This window comes from Mercurialis annua, linkage group LG1-X (assembly GCF_937616625.2).
Source record: "Mercurialis annua linkage group LG1-X, ddMerAnnu1.2, whole genome shotgun sequence".
In the NCBI taxonomy this organism is placed as follows: Eukaryota; Viridiplantae; Streptophyta; class Magnoliopsida; order Malpighiales; family Euphorbiaceae; genus Mercurialis; species Mercurialis annua.
This window is the reverse complement of record NC_065570.1, coordinates 64074672-64098388: the sequence shown is the minus strand read 5'-3', so window position 1 is coordinate 64098388 and position 23717 is coordinate 64074672. Positions and strand designations below refer to the sequence as shown.

Below are 23717 nucleotides of genomic sequence, written 5' to 3'. Positions count from 1 at the left end.
TTACTTAAAAAATTCCACCTTGATTTTTTTTCGTTTATATCCTGACCTTGTAAAAAAGTCATTTGTACCCAATTTTGGGTTTTTAGGTTTCATCTCTACTCAAAAGTACTAAAATTGCCTCTTTTCACTTGAAAAAAAGTTTAAAATATTTCTTTAATTTATGTTTATATACTAATTAGACGTATGATATAACCTTTTATTTAATTGTTTTTAATTTTTTCATTCATTAAATTGTCAATTATATTTTTGTATTGGGTAGAGATGAAATCTAATAACCCAAAATTGGGTACAAATGACTTTTTTATAAGGTCATGGTATAAATGAAGAAAAAATTCACGGTGAATTTTTTTTAAGTAATTAAGCTTTAAAAAATATCTATTATTTTTGTTTTTTCATATTTTTTTATGTTTTTTCCTATTAATAATAGTGGAATTCGCCATGGAATCTCTTTAAGATGATTAAATTAAGAGTAAAATAGGATATGCATTGAAAAAATATTTTAAAAATAGAAATGAGACATTATAAAATAAAATATGGGGCTTCTTAAATGAGACGGAAGGAGTATTTATTATGTTTACTACAAATTTTAATATTAAATTGATTACACCCTTAGCTTATCGTCACAATATCAACAATAAATCATAAATTTTACAGTTAGAGCATCAACAATGGATTCCCTATTAACTCTTTATTTTGAAGATTATAATTATAAAATAGTACTCCAATTAAATTTGTAGTTTTAAAAATAGAAATAAAGAGCCTATTTGTCTCTCCATATGTAGAGAGCCAATCCAACTCTATATTTTAAAAAAGAATAACTATACAACACAACCGTTGCGTCATGTAATTCGTGTAATAAACCAATAATGCGTTATCCATGTGGAATAATTAATGACAAAAAAATTAAATAATAATTAAGTGATTTCCTATCACAAATTTTCATTAGCTTGTCGTAAAAATAATATAACGTAACGGTTGCATGGAATAAACACTCTTTAAAAAATACAATGTGTCAATTACTCACTATTTTTTAATTTTCGAATTTTTGTTTCTATGTATGTTCGTTTATTTCTTTGATCGTATTTTTTTTTCTTTAGTTTCAATAATTAATCGTCATCTACCTCTCCACCCTCCTTGACTTTTGTATCCATCTCTAATTCTAAGGGATGTGCCACGGGTGGATGGGCAATTAGTAGTGGCAAGGGCTTTGGTGATAAGAGCATGAAAGAACATCTCAGCTCATAATGGATGTGAAGAGATGTTGTCCAATCTATTTTAATTGTCCATGTTTCATAAAAGTTTCAATTAAATTTCTAATGGCATCAAGCCTCTGAAACTTCATATTTTTTGTTTGAATTCTACTTTACATTTGTATCCAAAAATTCTAAGCATAAAAAAAACTTCGATTGGAAGATGTTTTCTTTTTGTCTATGAATTAGCTAATTTAATTTGTAAGAGTTATCTATATATGTACAGCCCTATAACAAAACTGAGAGGCAAAGTGAAAATAAAAATAAAGAGAAAGTCATATAACTATAAAAAAAATAACTATAAAGAGTTTGTTGAATACAATTAATTTTTTTACTTTTTATTATTAAAAATAATTTTTGAAATAAAAATACTATTGGAGATGCTTCTATATATTTCTATTTTATCTTTCAATATAGTTGACAATTAGTATTTTAATGCAATTATATGAAGAGGAAAGTACACCATTTATTGTCTGTTTAAATATATTTATAAAATACTGTAAAATTTTAAAAATTATGCTCATATTTAGAAACTTGACACTTTTAATTTTATTTTAATTTTTATTTATAAAAATACTATATTTTATAAGAACACCATAAACAGCGTTGGAGTCCGGTGGCCGGTCCCTATAACTTGGCTAGAAAAAAAAATTCCAACCGACGGCAGTCAACATCGCAGTCATATGGAGTAGTAGACTGTTGACTTGTTGACTGTTATATAAGAACGTGTTTTGTAGGTGTAATTTAAGTGTTTTCAGCGTTTTTTTTTATTTTGTCGACTATTACATATGAGTGTTTTTAGTATTTATTAGTTTTGTATTAAGTGTTTTTTTGGATTTGATTTTGTCGACTATTATGTAAGAACGTGTTTTAGTGACTATTGTTTTAAAAGTACAACTTTGAAATGAAAATAAACAATTTGCAGCAGTAAAATTCTCATATAGTTATTAAATTTAATATTTGTCATGTTCAGCACTTAAAATTCAATCGGTGGCAGATGATATAAACGAAATAAATGTTTGGTAAAAACATAAATTTAACCTTAATAGTTATAAATAATATTTATTAAAGATTTTATAATTTTATCTTTAATCAATTTGTAAAAAAAAAACAAAAAAAAAACAAAAAGTTATTAAAATTTCCATATTTTTCTTATCTAAAGATTTTTAAAATATTTAAATAATATAACAAAATGTATGTGAGATAGAGAAAAATAAGTAGAATATAGAAGAGAGGTGCGTGGTATTTGTTTGGGTTAGTGCAATTTCCTGGCAGATGGCTGTCCTTTCAATTTGAGGCTTCTTATAGTGCTTTCCTTTCCTATTCTTTTTGTCTTTAGGCATTCTTTGTTCCATTTTATGGGGCCAGAAGTAGAATTCACGGTGGCTCTCGATACCTGCTCGGTCCGTCCGTCTTCTGCCGGATTTAAATAGTTATATTTTGGAGTATTTATTCCATGCAACCGTTGCGCCACGTCATTTTTACATCAAGCCAATAAGCATTTGCGATAGGGAATCTTTTAATGATTACTTATTTTTTTTATCATTCAATTTTCCACATGGCTAACGCATAATTGGTTTGTTACACGAATGACATGGCGCAACGGTTGTGTGCAATAATTTTTCTATATTTTGTTTTAGGCCATCCGAATCTATAACAAACTAGACGTAAGTTCCTTGTATTTACACGGAATTTAATTAATAATTTATTTAAATAATAGATTTATTAAAAAACATATATAAAAAATATGAAAAAAATTCATAATATGCAGACTAATAAAATAAATATCTCTTTTGATGTTAATAATAGATTATTTGAAAATAATGATGATCGCTAATATTAATAATACTCTTTTAATAATAATTTTTATATTAGGTAAAAATAAAATAAAATATAATATTAAAATCATAAATATTAAATAAATATTTTTTATAATATGTGAATTTGTCAAAATTTTAGATTAATTTCATTTTTTAAAGATTAATATTTAATAAATAAATAATTTGTAGAAATTAGAAATTAATATATATTAATCACTATAAAGTGTAGAGATTAAAAATTAATATAGATTAAAACACTATAATGTGTAGAGATTAGAAATTAATATAAATTAAAATATTCATTAAAATAAATATAATTTAAATAAGTGATTTGAAAAAAGTGGCAACTTATGAGAATCCTATTTAGTGAGAATTAATGAGAGAATTCTATTTGGTGAGAATTAATGAGAGGCCGCCGTTTGTCCGCTCAATTATAGCCTAATAATCACCCATCCCCCTCGACTTTTACCCTAAACCTCCCATACTATTAAAAGTTTCTTTGAACCCCCGGACTTTATGGCGGCTCCACCCACGACCCTTATGGACGAAACTACCCTTATAAAAAAAAATTGGCGGCTGGCGGCGCCACGTCATCTGACATGTCATAAAAATTCAAAAAAATGAAAGACCCAAAATACCCATGAAATAAGCCAATCAAATTAAAACCGAACCAAACTAATCAAACCACACTCAAATAAATCCAACCATTCTCATTCAAACCAACCACACTCAATTAAACCCAACCTGGTCAACCTATCCATCACTGCCTGCCGCCGCCCTCCGGTTATCTTCCAAAGAGAACAGATTTTGAAATCTGTTCTTCTTGAGAAGAACATATTTAAAAAGAACAGATTTGAAATCTGTTCTTCTCAAGAAGAACGAATTTCGAAAATCTATTCTCAAGAACAGATGACCGGCTCCTGTCATTTTCTCACCTGAGAAGACGGCCGGAGAGGGCGGGCGGGTTTGGATCGGGTGGGTTGGGTTTGAATAAATAGTTTGGGTTGGGTTAGCTTTTGTTTATCAAATATTAATTTGGGGGGATTTTGGACTTTTCAATTTTTTAAGGTATTTAGTTGACGTGGCGCCGCCAATTTTTTTTTTATGATAGCCGCAAAAAAAAACATCGCTGAGGGGTATTTTCGTCCATAAGGAACGTGAATGAGCGCCGCCATAAAATCTGGATGGTTTATGGAAGCTTTTAAAAGTATAGGGGGTTTAGTGAAATTTGGAGTAAAGGTCGAGGGGGGTGGGTGATTATTAGCCTCAATTATATAAATATATAGATTTATTGTTATGAATGAATTCCAATTCGTATATTTTTTTTTGAATTTTAAGCATGTTTTAAAAATTTGGCTCGATCTGTATAGATACGAATGTGTGGCAGGCTTGAAAATAGATATAAGGCATGAATAAACCTCATGTTAGGGTTGAAAGTTTCCTACACGATCCAATTATATGACTGGTTACACAATTAAGTGGATTCAGGTTAAGCTTATCAAGTCATAAACGAATCAGTTCATTTATAACACGGTAAATAGCAGGTTAAATATGTTAAACTTGTCTAATCCGCTAAAAAACGTTTAAACCTGTTTATTAATTATGTTTAATTTATAAATTTATTATATATGATTAATATATTCATTTAATATATATAATTTATTAATTGTTGTTTGTAATATTAAATTGATTGATTTTTAAATTTGTTGTTTGATCATACTTATTTAATTGAGAAAAATTATTACCTAGGTTGAAGGTGTCATTAATATTAATCAAGTTAAATTTGTGATCTATTAATCTATTATGACCTGTTTGAAGGAGTGGACAATTTGATAAACATGTTGTGTTTGAATTTGACATTTTGACACTGATTAATTCAACGAGTCATATTTGAATGGGAAAAATTTGTCTATTTTTAAATGCACACACAACATATTCATGACACGATAACATGAATAAGCCTTGCCTTATGATGAGCTTGAAATTATATTTAAAAGAATCAAATTTTGTTGGATTGTTTTGAGCCTTCTCAAATCCGGTCCGTAAACAAATTTAGTGAGAAGTTATAATACTCTCTCCGTTCCAATAGAATTGTCCATTTTGAAAAAAATTTTGAGAAAATTACACCAAATCACCCAAAAACTCAAAAATTTGTATAAATCACCCAACTTTTTTTTTTGCAAAAATCCCTCAATTTTAAAAGATTCTTTTCATCCCTACCTTTTAATAGTTGTGATTACTATTTTATCCCTATGGTGTATTTTACCTATTGTGTTTTCATTACACCTAATAATTTCTCCTCATTTTACATAAACCGGCCAATTCTAACCGAACCACCACCGGTCAGACCATCATTGGCCGGTCAACGGCCGGACCACCGCGGTCAACGCCGGTCAACGGCCGGACCGCCGCGGTCAACGCCCGGACCGCCGCGGTCAACGGCCGGACCACCGCGGTCAACGGTCAGACCAATACTGGTGAACGCCGGTCGGACCACCAATGGTTGGTGGTCTGACCATTTTTAATGGTTGGACCAATACTTGTTTAATAATTAAAAATTAAATAAAACAACATATTGGGGTTAAGGGGATTTGAACCCTTGACCTCTTACAAGAATGACCAAGTGCTTTGCCATTAAGGCAAAGGTTTATTGCTGTCAACATTTGCTCTATAATGTATCTATATATTATATACATCTGATTATAAATTTATTAGAATGAAATTATTTTTATAGTATAAATTAAATATAAACTAAATATCAGTTTAAATTAAAGGTACTATTAAATAAGTCTAATTTAATTTATTTAATAAATATTTACACAGTAAAAATATAAAATATACATATATTTATATTTTACACTCTTTATTAATACATGAGTAAGACTATTAAGATATTTCACTTGTTAAAATTAAAAAATATAATGGTTTGCTGGTCAAACCCGAGGTGGTCGTGGTCGGATACGTGGTGGTGGGACCCGCCATGGTGAGCAAAAATTCAATATAAACCTAATAACGACTTAATGTCAACTCAATGACAACTTAATGTTAACTTTATTATTTATACTATTAAAAATAATTTATAAAATGACAAATAAAGTAATAGTAATTTAAAAGCAAACTATCTAAGATTTTATTGACATGAGTCGAAAGTAAATTTAAAATAAATGAACTGAATATAAACTTAATATGAACTCAATGTCAACTTAATATAAACTCAAAGTAAACTTAATGTGAACTTAATATAAATTTATGTCAACTTAATGTAAATTTAATGTTCACTAAATATCAACTCAAAGTAAATATTTTGATAAATAATTATAAATTTTAAATGAAATTATTTTTTTATTATAATAGTAAAATTATTTTTTTATAATTCATACTTTTAAAAATAAACTAATTGTAGAATGAAAGTATATTATTTAAGATTTTTCGCAATGATTTATGTAAATTTAATGTCAACTCAACGTCGAATCAATGTAAACTCAATGATGACTCAGTGTCAACCCAATATAAACCTAATGTCAACTCAACGTCGAATCAATGTAAACTCAATGATGACTCAATGTCAACTGAATATAAACTTAATATGAACTCAATGTCAACTCAATATAAACTCAAAGTAAACTTAATGTGAACTTAATATACATTTATGTCAACTTAATGTAAATTTAATGTTCACTAAATATCAACTTAAAGTAAATATTTTGATAAATAATTATAAATTTTAAATGAAATTATTTTTTATTATAATAGTAAAATTATTTTTTTATAATTCATACTTTTAAAAATAAACTAATTGTATATTGAAAGTAAATTATTTAAGATTTTTTGCAACTATTTTTGTAAATTAATGTCAACTTAACGTCAAATCAATGTAAATTCAATGATGATTCAGTGTCAACCCAATATAAATATAATGTCAGCTCAACGTCGAATTAATGTAAACTCAATGATGACTCAATGATGACTCAATGTCAACTCAATATAAACCTAATATCAACTAAATGTAAACTTAATATAAATTAAACTTAATATCAACTCAATGTCGACTCAATGTCAAGTGAATGTAAATCTAATATCAACTCAATGTAAAATTGATGTAAACTACATGTCAATTCAAAGTAAATGTTTTAGTAAATTATTATAATTTTAAAAATTAACTTAATATTAACTCAACGTCGACTTAATATCAACTTAATGACGATTCAATGTCAACTCAATGTAAACGTAATGTCAATTCAATGTAATCCTAATGTCAACTCAGTGTAAATATCATGTCAATGCAATGCAAACCTAATGTCAACTCAATATAAATTTAATGTCAATCTGAAAAAGTAAATTATTTTAATTTTGAAATGTAACTTAATATCAACTCAATGTGAACTCAATGTGAACCTAATGTCAACTCGATGTGAACCTAATGTCAACTCAATGTAAACTTGATGAAGGTTACATGTCAATTTGAAGCAATTTTTTTAGTAATTTATTATAATTTTAAAAACTAACTTAATATCAACTAAATTAACTTATATTATTTATTTTGAGTTTATATCGAGTTGACATTAAGTTAATTGTGTTTCTAATACATTAATTTATAAATTTATTTTAACTTAATTTACTTTAAGTTAATATTTAATTTACACTAGTATTAATTTAATTAGAAGAAATTAATTTAAATTTTAACAAGCGTAATATTTTATTAGTATTTTATAATCAACCATTTTAATATGTTTATATATAGTTTACATGCTTTCTTATACATTATTAAAGAGTATATGTATATATATAAAAGAGTAAATAAAGACAACAAACATGTCTTGCCTTGATGGTTAGACACATGGACAAAGAGTGAGAGGTCATGGGTTCTATTCCTACTAATAGCAAATTTATATTTTATTTAATTCTTTTAAAATCTCACCACTATAGTTGATTGCCCGTTGACCGTTGGTTGACCGTCGTTGACCGCGGTGGTCCGAACGTTGACCGCGGTGGGCCGGCCGTTGACTGCGGTGGTCCGGCCGTTGACCGGCGTTGACCGCGGTGGTCCGGCCGGTCGGACCGAAAATTGGTCGGTGACGGTTGGTTAGTTTGTCTAACCAAATCCACATTTGTCACGTGTCATCATTTGATTGATTCAAACATAGACCAATGAAATGTTGACAAATATCAAGGACAATATTGTCTCATTTTTTTTTTTATTTTGGGTTATGAGGGATTTTTGTAAATTTTTTATTTTTTTTGAGAGATTTTTGCCAAAATCAAAATGGTGAGGGAAAAGTGAAACACCATAGCATTTTTAGGGGATTTGTGTAAAAAACCCAAAATTTTTTGTCCCAAACCTCTTGTCCATTTTCAAAAATTAACTAATTTTTACATTCAACTTTCTTATATTACCCCTATTTAAAATCCACTAATGAGTAAATTGCAAGTGGACCCTATATTAAATAGGGGTATGATAAGAAAAGTAAAAAAAAATTACAAAATCTATAAAAAATAATTGTTTTTTTTAAACTGTGTGATAAAAGCAAAGTGGACAACTCTATTGGAACAGAGGGAGTAATACATATCACCCTTTTTGTAAGTATTGGCTTTTTGTAAGTATTGGTGTTAATGTTAATCAATTGGTTTAATGTCTAGTTAATGATATACTATAAATGTTGATTTTTTTTTCTAGTGCATGATTAGCTGATAATAGCTTAAATTTTAATGTCCGTGAAGTTATATGTAATAAATGTACTAATATTAAATACTCCAGAAGTTGGTAGTGAACAAAAACAAGTTATTAAGAAGTTGGTATTGAACAAAAACAAGTTATTAAGAAGGTACATTTTGGATTGTGATGCGAGTAAGAAAATGAAATGTTATTTCAATTTTTAGATAGACTCTGTTTCCCATTTATATTAATTAAAACAATAATAATGTCATGATTCTATTCTTTTTATACATTTAATATTATAATTTAGCGTGATTAGCTTTATTTACGGAGGACGTGGTAAAAAAATTATTTAAAAAGTTTGACTTAAATTTTATATAAATTTTAACTCATTTTTTCCTTTTTTACTCATTAATTATTAACTTTAGAGATAATATTGTTGAGTAAAATATGTAATATTTTAAAAATTTAAGTTTCAATATAATACAGTTTGACAAGTATTGATTAATTTAGCTATTAATATTTTATAAAATATTCCCATCTCTTCTTTTTCAAAATTCTCTATGTTTTTCTAGGAAATCACACATTTATTAATTCATCAAAATTTAAATATTTACAATTTTAATAATAATAACAGAATATATCGTAAAAGTCTATTAGAATAAATATAGTTCTTTTTTTTAGAATCAAAGTAGGACTCTATTAATAATCAACAACAGTTACATTTGTGAGAAATTCAGGGAAATGACTAAACCATTCCTGATGACTTGAAATGGAACAGGCATTCTGCGCCAATACATGCGCTGCCTGATTCACAGATCATCTCACGGAAATAAAGATAACATTACTAAAGTGCTTAGCTAAGTCCACACAGTCGCCAACTAGAACATCCTCCTCCGAAAAGATTTGGATTTCTAATATTCAGAATAACATCCATTGCATCCGATTCAATGACTAAGTTCGGGATTCCCTCCAACTCAACGCTTCTCTAATACCAATAGTCTCCTCCATTCTCGGTGCCACATTCTCCACAATATGAAGTTGCCTTGCCTGAACCAATCTGCCATTCCGGTCTCTCAAAATAATACCCACACCGGTTCCCCCATTATTTGAATAATTTGCAGCATCAATGTTATTTTTTAGCCAACCATGATCAGGTGGCTTCCATTTAATCCTGCCATCATCCTTATGAATCTCCACTAACCTCTTCTCTGCCGACGGTAAATGAGCCATGCGCCACGCCACCATCTGAGCAACAACAGCTCCTATTACTGTCTCTACTGAAGAAGGTTTTTTACTCCAAACTACACTAAGCCATAGATTCCAACAAATAAACGCAACCAACACTCAGTCCTCTGCGCTTAAATTAACCAACCAACAAAGGATCCATTCCGCCACTGTCATGCCATCTTGAAGATCTGGGACTTGAATTATTTGCCAACAACCTGAAGCCACCGAACACGTAATCAGCAAATGCTTGGCCTCATCGATGCCTGCACAACACAAAAATGGGTGGCTACCGTCAACAGAAAAATTAAACTATTGACAGCTGCCGAAAAAGAAATAAAAAAAAAGTTCTAGGCGGTTATATAATGCAAAAACGCGAAAGGTTAAGATTTTATTTGCAACAATTTTAAAACATTGAAATTTAATATGTCAATATATGTATCTATTATGACTGTTACGTATCACGTATGCACACAAATTGCCGAAAACGGGTTAGGTTACAAAATGCAAAAAAAAGAATAGGAAGGTTAGGGTTTGTTTTGTACCGTGTTGAACATTTGGATTAAATCTCTATAAAGTTGAAACGTTATAATTTGTTTGTCAATATTTTTAAAAAAATTATAATCTTTTCATTCTATTTTAAAAATCTCTTTGTGTTTTTCATACATTTAAAAAAATATTCATTATATTTATTTTTTTATTTACTTTTATTAATAATATATGTGTTTAAAATATTAACGGTTTATTTAGAAAATTTAATGAGAGATTAATGAAAATTCAAAATAAAACGAAAAATAGAAAATGATTATATTGGACTAGACAAAAGGCATCAATTATCCTATAACGGATGTTAAGTTGGGCTAAATTATAATTGAACCACGACCCTTGAACTGAATAATTTTAAAAAGAAAGAGTTGCACCCTAACTAACAGTTATAATTTTTTGTTTAGTGATAGGCACTTGATCCAACAATTGATATCAGAATAATGCACGAGTTTGAGAGCAATCGGGGAAATTGGTACTAAAATATACAGTATTTTGGCATCTGCATCAATATATTTCTTATCAAAAAATTACTTGTTCCTATGAATTATAAAAGATAGATAGTTCATGTCCAATATTACCAAAATTAAAAGTTCGTGTTGCAGTTACAAACACGTTAAATTCATAATTTATTCTATAATTAGCCATTTGTAGAATGTTAATTACTCTATTAATAAAGTACTACTATTTAATATACTTAGTAGTTAATAATTAATTAAAATTGTATAGTAAAATGATACTTTATATACTTAATAAAATAACTATTACTTATACTTTTTTAAAAAAAATTATTACTTATATATCACATTATGAGCCACATGTTAACCACATAAACAATATTAGTATAAACAAATAGTGATGCTGATTTAATTTCAGTAGTTGATAGTAATTATTTTAAAATAAATAAAGAAAAAAGGTTATATAGAAAATAATTTTGTTTGATAGGAATAAATTAATCATTTTAATAGTGAAAACTCTACAAGGAGCGATAACTCACGAGTCACATGTCACAACTTGTTTGACTCAAAAAAGAAGAAGCAAAAACTGAAATGATTGGAAGTTAAGGCCCAATGGGCTAGACATGAATTTTCATGAACAATTAAATGAACACTCATGGATGGGCCTAAACAACATCATTAGATCTAAACCATATCCATCATGAGGCCCCTATATATTACTATTTTTATTCAGAAAGTTCGTATCGTAAAATTATTTTCTCTACATCCCTCTAATTATTTATTTTTCAATTTTTATGCTCTTAATTATTTTCTTACGAAGCCGACTAGGAAAAGTAAAGAATGCATGCCTGCCTATAAATAGATTAATCCTAAAACTCTCATAGGATCAGGCATTCTAACTTGTACACCCATATATTATAAAACCAAATATATCTCTAAAAAATTCGGATCTGTGTAAAACTACAATCACAACATCACCAATCCATCACTCATAATAAAATCTTAAAATATCTTTGATCAAACATTTATTCACGACCTAAAATAATAAAATCTTAAAAGTAATAATTAATGTTAATATAGTATTTATATTTACATCTGAACAAATTTTCTAACTCTGATAATATCGTTGACCTACCTAATCAAATCAATCAGCTGACTGCACAGATCTAGATGGATGAGTCATTCCGGTATTTCCTGGAAAATGGATGGCAAAAATGATCTGCTTTGTCAATAAATATAGCACTATATATAACACATAACAAATAAACTATTTAAATTACAAAGTCATTAAATAAAATCACATCCATCACTCGCATATTTAAATTCATCACAAACAATCTCACATATTAAACTTAATTAATAATGTGCATAGTCTATAAACTAACTAAAGATGCATGTACACGATTTATCAATTAAATTTTGATAATAAAATTGATAATACGTGCAAACTCAACTCACATGCAAAATATTGATATAACAATTTAAACATTTAATTGAATGCATACTTGAAAATAAAAAAGAAAGTATTTACAAAATAAATCTAAACGTTTCATTTTTTAACGATTTAATCCCAACGTTTAAAATGTAACGAAATAAATGACAGTCTTTCTTATTTTTGCAATTTGTAGCTCCAACCATTTTCAGGCAACTTTGTGCATACGTGGCAACCATATTAGATACATGTATTAGCATATTATATCCTAATGTTTCAACAAAAAAAAATCCTAACCTTTTGTGTTTTTGCACTTTGTAGTCTAAAAAAGAGAGAAAAAACTGCCGAAAAATTGATTGGAGTAACAAATTACAAAAATAAAAAAGGTTAGGATTTGTTTCAAAACATTTTAAACGTTGGAATTAAATCACTAAAAAAATGAAACGTTGAGATCTTTTTTGCCAATACCCCAAACAAAATGAATCATGTTAATAGGTTCATCTGTCTAACTTTTGACTTATATCCGTATTAAATAGTACATCACTGCCCTTTGTACACACCGCCGTAACTCCTACCGATTGAATGGTCCGATGAAGTGTTCAGATCGCAGCGCTCGAGGGTTCCAATCCCGAACCTGTCAGCTGTCATAAGACTGCTCGAGCTGCTCTTGCGGCGAGAGCGGGTCGCCGCGTGCTGGCCGAAAGACAGACTGGGAACAGCTCCTTCAGAGTTCTTCCGGAGCGTCGAATTAGTAGTCTCGCATATGAATTCAAAAACTCCAAAGTTATCTCATTGGATAGCTTACCGATATCTTCTCAACTTTTGAGTGGCGCCTTCAAATCTTAATGATAGTTACGCATATAATAACATAGTAAATAAGTCACATCCTCCACTGATACATATATGTTTGAGCAAATTATTTAGAAGCTCCCACATATGTAATAATTTACACTTTCGTTCTTTCTATTTGAAATCAAATAGAATTGCCCTTTTACTTTTGTTTCCATCAACTGTTTAATCCCTCTGTCCAATTTTGATGTTAGTCAACTGAATCAAAAATTTTAACTAAAAACAATTAATTTCATTTTAGTACTTAAACTTTTTTTAACAGAAATATAAATAAATAATAGAAATTTTTGAAATCTAGTGGCTTAATAAATTCAATTTATTTACTCTTTAATTCTTTTTTTTATTTTTTTTAATTATTTTACTTCATTTATTTTTTTTAAATTAAAAATATTTATACTAAAAAAATATTTTTTGCAAAAAATTTAAAAAATATTAAAAATTAAATTGAAGTTATTAACTCACTAAATCTCACAATAAAATGATTATTATTTATACATACTAAAAATATAAGTAACAATTTTATTGAATTTGTTTTTTTAATTTAGTTTTTTTAACTCATTTGACAAACACCAAAAATGAAAAGAATGACTAAATTGCTGATAGAAATAAAAATAAAAAAATCATATTATTTGACTTTCAAATAGGAGGAACAAAAATATAAATTATAACATATGTGGGGGTGTAAATTATGACATATATGAAGAATCAAAGTAATTTACTCAGTATGTTTTTAAAGGAACATTGCAAAAATAAATTATATAATGCAGATGTACGACAGAGTACCACATTCACAACTAAATATTTATATTTTTCATCATTTTAACTAAACTAACCGACCAACGAATTATAATTCAAATGGTATAAGTGCCGAGTGGCATTCTGTCAAAATCGTCGGTTCAATTCCTCTCACAAATATTCATTCTTCCCAATAATATTAGGCTTAATTAATTAAAAACCACCCACCTTGAACTTTTTTTTCGTTTATACCCTGACCTAGAAAAAAATTCATTTATACCCTGACGTATGTGCTTATGTTTCACCTCTACCCCGAATCACTAAATTAACCTATTTTCATTTAAAAAAAAAGTTTAAAATAGTTCTTTATTTAGAGAAAAATTCATTTCTAATTAAACTCTAATTAGTTTAGGTTAAAAATGAAGAACTATTTTAAACTTTTTTTTTAATGAAAAGAGGTTAATTTAGTGTCTTAGAGTAGAGGTGAAAGATAAATACATACGTCAGGGTATAAATGAATTTTTTTCCTAGATCAGGGTATAAATGAAAAAAATGTCTAAGGTGAGTGGTTTTTAAGTAATTCAGCCATAATATTAAAACAAACTAACTAACTAACCACCTAATTTAATCAAATTGTATTTTAAATATTTTAATTTTAATTAAAATTGAAATTCAATTAGTACGATGTAAATTATATTTAATATAATTAATTTAATCTTAATTAAATTAATTGATTTTTTGTACAACCGACCATTGGCTACCATTATTATCAAGATATTTTTAACCTTAACTTTTATGTCTGAACTACCGGACGTGTGGCATCATGACATGTAGCGTGGAGACATCACTACCAATTCGAAGGAATTTTTTTCTTTATTTCCTCTTTTCTACCATAATTTCCTAAAACAGGAATATCTGACGGAATAATTGACTAATTTTATACTTCTCTGTCCCAAATTAATAATTGTTGTTTTTATTTTTACTTTACAATATATATAGTAATTTATTATTTACGTACTTTTTATTATTACAATGAAATGCATTTAAAATAACATAAAATAATATTAAAAAATTAAATTACTATTTTTTTTATAAATTAACTCATATATTTAAGGCCTAATTACTTAAAAAAAACCCCACCTTGTAATATTTTTTCGTTTATACCATGATCTAGGAAAAAGTTTATTTGTATCTTTTTTTTGATTTTTCGTTTTCAACTCTACCCTAAAGCACTAAATTGAACTTTTTTATTTAAAAAAAAGCTTAAAATAATCCTTCATTTTTTAACTTATTTGTATTCTTTCAAACAGAAAAAAGATAATATAACCTTTCTATTTAATTATTTTTAATGTTTTCATCCTTTAATTAATTAAATTGTCAAAAAATAAAATTTTGGGGTATAGTTGAAAACGAAAAATCAAAAAAAGGGTACAAATGAACTTTTTCCTAGGTCAGGGTATAAACGAAAAAATATTTTAAAATGGGGTTTTTTTAAATAATTAAGCCTATATTTAAACAAGTTCAATTTTTTATACTCTTTTATCTTATGCTGTCTATCAATAGGAACATAAAATAATAATTGTTAATTATTATAAAATTGTACGGAAATATAAATAAAAATTAAAACATCTCCAAAGGATTTTCAATAAGTTACCATGTCTTTGTCACACATATGTATGAGATATGAGCTGGGATATTTAGGAATGATGGTGGCACCCTTTGTCAAATAGTGAACGTCCAATGTCCATTACCACAAAAGGTAGAAGGGATGTGCATTTTGCTCCAATCAAATTAGGACTCTGAAATTGACCAAATTTGTAGATTTTTTTTTTAAATTCATTAAATTTTATTAATCGAATATAAAACAGTTATATTTATAAAAAAATTGGAAAAATTCAAAAACTAAATCTGATGATCTGACATGAAACAGCGTACATGTTGTCTGATTCACAGATCTACTTACGAAAATAAAAAATAAATTATCTAATTGAATTCGCTATTAAAGTGCCGTCTTCGCTCAATCTTCACCATCACCCGCAAACTTATTTATAAAATTGTAGCCGTGACATCGGATACAACCAACACATGAAAATCCTTCATAAAAAGGGACAACAACCTTTTACATAAAAAGAACAACAAACCTTTCATATAGAAAAGGATAAAACAAAATTATCAAAACAAACAAACAAAATACAATATTAAAAAAAAAACTACGATAACCCATGAACGATTTCATCTTTGTTGTTGAAAGATCTCCAATCTATCTTCGATTCTTGATTTATGAAAATTTAAATTGGATTTACAATTTGTCGAAAAATGTTAATCCAACAAGAAAAAAATTAAAAAATATTTGGCTACTTATTATACTATATGAAATGAAAATAACAAAAAAGAAAATATGGATACCGTTTACGGAAAAATTAAACCATTGACGACAGCCGAAAAAAATTTGAGAAAAAAGCTATGGACGGTTAGGGTTTTTTTAGAGAATAAAGAGAAAATAGAGGCTTTTACAGATCTTAATGTATAAAAAGAAAAGCCACGATATTATTTTTTAATAATTAATGGAGAGCAAACTTCATCACTTGCTAATTTCCGTTCAACTAAAAGTGTTTAAATTAAAATTGAATAAATAGAAAAACTTAGACATAAATAAATTTGTGGTAAAGAGTTTTTTTGAATAAAAGTGATAAAATATAGAAACTTTTGGGTGAATTTTGCCATATAAAAAATAGAAAAATATAAATTTGCAAATTAGTTTAATAAAGACAAATAGTTGTTTTATTTATATGAATTAAATTGTTATTATCAGTTTTTATTTTAAACTGCCTCGTAATTTGTAAAAGATGAGGTAAACAATTACCTTAATTATTTTTTGAAGATGCTATAGATTATTTATATAAAATAAAAAGAATTGATGATTGAACACATAGATTCTCCAGACGCTAAAGAAATATTGAGAACATGCAGGCCACTGGAGTTATGAAGAAGCTAGCTGGATTTATTTGAGATTTAACTATGTTGTTAAATACGGTTCGAGGGAAAAGGATTAAAGTTTAAGAGTAGTTCAACCAAAATTAAATTACATATTATAAATATAAAATTATAAAATATATTTATTTAAATGTAAAATTGTGTATGCATTAATTCTTTTTTTGTTGTATATGATTAATATTTACTTGTTAAGGCGAAAAGAATGTCTTTAGTCTTGTGGTTGAGATGTTGTTTTTAACTTTAAAAAGCTAAAAACTCTACGACAAACCCTAGCCGCTTTCTATTCTCTCTTTTCTCTCTAACAAACACTAGCCGTCTAAAGTTTTTTTCTTATTTCTTCTTCGGCAGCCGTCAATCGCTTAATTTTTCTGTTGACGGTAGCCACCCCTTTATTTATATTATTTTAATTTTATAGAATATAATAAATAGCCACTTTTTCATTTTTCTGATGGATTACAATTTATCACGAAGCGCAATTCAATTATCAAGAAGCGGAGATAGATTGAAGATCTTTCAGTAACAAAATGGATTCGTCTATGAGCTATATTAGTTTTATTAATTTTTTATTATTTGTCTTTTTTATGAATGTTTTTATGAAAGGTTTGTTGTCCTTTCTCTGTGAAAGATTTGCTGTCTCTTTTTTAGAAGGAGTTATCAAGTGTTAATTGAATAGGATGTTGTGAGTTTGCGGGTGTTTGGAGAAGGTTGAACGAAGAGTGATTGAAGACTGTAATAAATTCGCGAAACAGTTAGTAATTTATTTTTATTTTCGTAAGTAAGATCTGCGAATCAGACAGCATGTTGTCTGTTCCATGTCAGGTCATCGGGTTTAGTTTTCAAATTATCCCGAGTTTCTTACAAATGTAACTGTTTCATATTCAATTTAATGAGATCCGATGAATTCAAAAAAAAAACTTTAAAAAGCTCAGGATTCAAGTCTTTATATTATTTTAGCCTGATTACTTCAAAAAAAACCTCATCATCTTAAACTTTTTTTCTTCGTTTATACTCTAATCTTGAAAAAAAAAACTATTTGTATCCAATTTTGTATTTTTATATTTCTTCCTTATCCAAAAATACTAAAATTACCTATTTTCATTTTAAAAAAAGTTTAAAATAATCCTTTAATTTACATTTATATACTAAATAGACGTTGATGTTATTGATTGTATAAAAATACCTTCAAATATATCCTAATAATTAATTAATTGTTTTAAAAATAAAATAAATTAAAAAACAATCTTTCCGGTACCAACCGAGGAGCCGCCGCTGCTCCTTCTCATCAGAGAAAGAGCGGTGGCCACTCCATCTCCGTTTGGAGAAGGAGCAGCTGTTCCTTCTCCAAATGTGGCGGAAATCATCGCGGATGGAGCGAAGATCAACTAAGACAGCGTGCCCACGAGCTTTATTTTCAAATTCATAAAATCATTTTGTTCTTAAAAGCATGTGGGTTATGTTGAAAGATGATCCAAAAAGAAAGCAAATTACCCTCCTCAACATGCTTCCAAAAAAACAAGACTTGATGAAACGGGTGCATACACATCTTCATTAAATCCGGATACAAATATCGACATCGATAATAGTGAGGTTGAAATTCGTCCGACTGGTTAAAAGGCGGCAAAGGTCGCAAAGGCAAAGGTAAAAGAAAAGATAAGATGACGAGCAAACAAAATGATGAAGTTAAGTAAGAAAAGTAAGAGAAATACAATGTTAGATTCCTCCCACTTCAACATACAACAAAACTCAACAAGACAAGATAACCGTCATGCAAGAGTTAACAAGGGTTCATGATCATCACATACTAACCATGAATACAAGTAACATGAATTCCGATCAACTTGAAAATCATAATATGATTGTGGAAGTTATTAAAGCTAAATATAAAAAAGGGTTAATGTCAAAAAAAAATTATGAACTTTACACGTTTTTTCATTTTAATCACGCAGTTTAAATTTTCTCATTTTCATACATGAACTATCACATTTTCTCAAATTCATACACAGTGCTGAAATTGCACTTATTCATTGGTGTAAAATACCCTTCACCTCAACAAATTATATCAATGTAGCCGTGACACCAAGTATGACCTAAGAATTAATAATTGCAAAAATGCAGGTACTTTGTTTCTGCGGCCACACAATAGTGAACAAGTCCCTTCGCTATCGTCTACAACAAAAGATACATGGAGGCCACGAGCTAAGGCAGTCAATTCAAGTGGTGTGTCAGATGTTATGTTACACATGGCACTCTTCCATTTGTTGAATTCTCAAATCCCACGTGCTTTGGGGTCTTTACATCACGTGGGCTTTTGTGCGTTTGTACACATATTTTGTCCAACAACAAACATCATACTGAACAGTAACGAATAATGATTAGTATATTTTTTCCTTTTTTGGGATATTTTTTTGTTATAAAGTTTAACACATTTCAAATCAAAATCAAATAGATTGGTATTAAAATAGTTTATGTCAATGTATTTATTTTTTACATATAAAACTTAAAAATTAACTTTTTTTATTTTAAAATTAACTTTAAAACTTTTTTAGCAAAGATTCAAATATATGCCTAATTTTTATTTCAAAAAAAAAAACTTTTGATATTTTTTCTTTCGATTTTTATTTTAAATACATTTTTAAAGTTTTAAAAAATAATTCCATAATGTCTCTTTAAATATTAGTAAAAATAAAGGATGTAAAAAATTAAATCCAATAATTTAATTTTTTAGTATTAATTAAATTAAGTTAATAAAAATGTAAAAAATATTAAATCAGTCTGGTCTAGTCAATTTAGATGAATTTTTGCTTTAGTTCAATTTTTTGTTTGATCTCTACTAAAATCAACTAACATCTATTTATGATTAAAATTAAATCAAGCCAACAAACTAATTATTCCATATTATGAAATCTAATCGAAATAATTTATTGATTCGATTTTTCCGCACGTTCCTAAAAAATATTCAATAATGTAAATCATTGTTTAATGTATAATCAAATTGGCCGGATCAACTAGTTAAACTGGAGACCTTCATCTATGAAAAGCCGATTTAACCGACAACTGAACGATAAACCTTACAAGCTAGGTTTAATATCTTCCTTTTAAAAGTTTTACTTAACTAGTTTTTTTATTTTATAACATAGCTTAACTAGTTCAACCGACAGTTTGAACTGAAAACCGGTGGCCGCACAGATTCGGCTGCCAGTTCAGTTTTTAAAACTGATACTATAAACTAAGGTCTTATTTAATAGTGTGGACAATATGATGGTGCTTGTCAAATCCTTATCCATAATAATGTTTTGCATTTTGATAATTGGGTCCCATTTTTCTTTGTTCTGCTCTCTGCAATTTGTTCACCTCTCTTTTTCCTCTTTCTCTCCTCCTATAAATGTTTGCCCATCTCTTTGGAAAATTTCATTCTTCAGCCTCAAAATAAAAAATTATATGCATATAGAAGTAGTATATATATAGTTTATATAATAAACATTGTAATGCCAATGTTGCCTTTATCTGCATTTGCACCTGCACCTTAAATTAGTTTTCTTTTCCTTTTTTGAAATTCAAGAATCAAGTATATCTTGATCTTGTTTATTCAAGAAAAGATTGAAACAAGCAAAATAGGTGCAGATGTAAGTGCAGATGAATGCCATTTTGGTTAATTTAGTTCCTACTCACTAAGATTTTCCTGGCCAAACTCTTCATATTGTCCATTTTTGGTAAGATTAAGAGTGTTATTCTCTTTTTCAAGATCAAGAAAATGGATTCCCTCTTACATTTCCAGAATCAAGATTGATCCCTCTTTATGTTTGTTTCTCCATGCATGTAGGTGGTTTTATGAAGTAAATCTTTAAGTTAATGTGCTTTTCCTTGCCAAATTCTTCATTTTGTTCTTTGTTGGTAAAGATTTAGTGTTTTCTTTTTCAAGATCAAGAAAATTTTGGTATTTCAGTAATCAAGATTGATCCCACTTTATGTTATTTTCTCCATGTAGATGGTTTTATGAAGTAAATCTTTCAGTTAATGTGATTTTCCTTGCCAAACTTATCATTTTGTTCATCATTTGGTACGATTAAGTGTTTTATTTTTCCACATCAAGAAAATTTTTCTTGTTTGTTTTCCAAGAAAATCCAGAATCAAGATTGATCCCTCTCTATGTTTTCTCCATGTAGGTGGTTTTATGAAGTAAATATTTCAGTCATTGGAGTGGAATTCTTGAGGTTTTCTGGAAAAATAGATAGATCCAACACAAAGCTATATAAAGCTAGGGTTTCTCAAGCTAATAAGATTTTTCATCCCAATCTCTTTAAATTTCTTGAAATTTTTTCGATGAATCAAGTAATGGAAGTACTACAGTGAAGGACTTTAATACAATATATGTTGTTTTTGTTTAATTAAAGTCAATGAACCAAAAGAATTGAATAATGAAAACCCTAGATGATTTTCTAAGAATCTGAAAGATAATGTCCATGTCAGAAAAATTTGTCTTGATTTCAAGAGATCTTCTGTTTTGTAACTATGTAATATATATGCATAAAAATATAATTAAAAGATTCAATTGAAAGGATAAAATCTGCATTTTATATTAAATAATTAGTAATTGTCATTCAAATCTCTTTAATTTCTTAATTGATTATGTTTCTAAATAGGACAAAGATGTTGAAAGGCAACTATAAGCAAGCATTGATACAAGAATAGTATTAGAAAATTGCAAGTTTCTTATGAGTTTGCATTAAGTTTCTTAAATTGTCATGAAGAACAAATTCAACTTCAATGGATCACAAGAAGCACTTGAGATATCATAGCACAGTTTAAGTAACTGTTTTATCATCTTTTAAAATTTGGGTTTTAGGTTTTGTCAATTGTCGAAAGGAAAAAGAAAAACCGCAAACCAGACTTGTACATCCCAAATTAATTAGTATCTAAAAGAAGTAATTATAAAAGTCTACTAATTAGTCAAAATTGGTGAGCAAAAAAGACTTGAGAGGCAACCTACTAGACTAAGAATTAAGTTAATTGGTTTAAATTAGTGAACAGTTTTTTTTTTGACGAGAAATTAGTGAACAGTTCAAAACATATTTTGGTAAGTAAAGAAGATCAGAGTGATAAAAAAAATTTGTGACGAGGATTGACTCCCCTGAACCGAAACCTAAGATCATTGTTAAATTTCGGAATGTAGATTACCTGCAAGCTCACATACCTAACAGATCCGAGCTATAATGGTCAGTAATCCAGTTCCAACCACTCCATTTTTTAGAAAGAGAGTAACTGGGGTTTGAACCCGCGATCTTGGCGCCTAGCTGACTGAATTTAGACCATTAGGTCAAACTCGTGCGGACAGAGTGATAAAACTTAAAACATAAAACCATAGATACAATTTGTGGTTAGTTACAAATAAATTTATAGTATAATTTTTATATAAAATTATAATTCTACCACACGTCTTTTTAAAGTTGGTAATTTCATTTACCGTAACTTTTTTTTGCAGTTCTATCTGTTTCAAAATCTTGTGATTTTAGCTATCGTAGCTATCAAAGTTAAACCAAACCTTTTACAGATTGATGCTGGCCTGTTTTTACCACATAGTACATGTCAGCTGAAAAATCATGGAACTTTACAACATTGATAGAATTATAAAAAAAAATCGATGGTAAATAAATTTGTTAACTTTAAAAGAATGTGACTGTAATTTCAGATAAAAAATGTGAATTTATTTGTAAGTAACCTAAAATTTAAGTGCACTTAAATGTATTTACTTTGTTTTGAATGGTATGAGACTATGAGCGAAGCAGAAGGTTGATGATTAGTATACCAAAAGAAGCTTGCTCAAGTACTGAGGCTAGATATCTGCTTTTTTAAATAAAACTTAATATTTTGTTGATTTAATTCCAAAAAGTATAATATATGCTAATTGAAGTGTTGCTGAGGGTAAAGAATGAGAAGCAAAATTAATATGATTTTTAATGTATTTTGTGATTTCAAAAATGGCTTAATGCTTTAAAAAACCCCGACCTTTCATCCCCTTTTCAATCCTACCCTGACGTTGAAAAATTGTCAATTTTATCCCAGTTTGTATTTTTTTTATTTCAATTGTACCCTAGAACATAAAATTAACCTTTATTTATTTGACAAAAGTTCAATATTTTTTTTAAAAACGGTTAATTTAATATAAAAAGTTAATCTAATGCAAAAAGGGTCAATTTAGAGAATTTTTGCCAACTAAAAAAAGGTCAATTTTATGTTTTAGGGTACAATTGAAATGAAAAAATGCAAAATGAGATAAAATTAACAGATTTGTAACGTCAGAGTAGGATTGAAAAGGGGATGAAAGGTCAGGATTTTTTTTAAGACATTAAGCTTTCAAAAATTAATTGTACTGTGTATAGTACTCAATAGGCATGAATTTGGAAAGTTGTGTTAGAAAATAGTACTCAGTAGACATGACTTTGGAAAGTTATGTTTCAGAATAGTACTCAATAGACATGAAATAAATGAAGTAATTAATTAACTTATAAATATAAGATTTGAGAATCGAGTGGAAGGATTCTAGGTTTTTTTTCTCTCAAGAATTTGTAATTTAATTAAGATTATGTTTGATTCATAAAATTAAACAAATAGAATAAATATTTATATAAAGTTGTTATTTTTTATTTTATCTCAAAGTTTAAACAAAGAATAGATAATTCATGGAATATTAATTCTATAAATTTATGTAATAGCAATTTATATGAAGTTATTCTTCATTTAATAATTTGTACTCCCTCC

The 23717-nt window shown here is 28.0% G+C and overlaps 1 long non-coding RNA gene across 1 annotated transcript; it reads left to right on the top strand.

Moving 5' to 3' along the window:
- The first annotated feature begins 20389 nt into the window (after window positions 1-20389).
- LOC126665208 (uncharacterized) lies at window positions 20390-22782 on the top strand. The gene is made up of 2 exons (XR_007637563.2): window positions 20390-20671; window positions 21125-22782. It is a non-coding gene; the product is annotated as an uncharacterized LOC126665208 (long non-coding RNA).
- The last annotated feature ends 935 nt before the right edge of the window (window positions 22783-23717 follow it).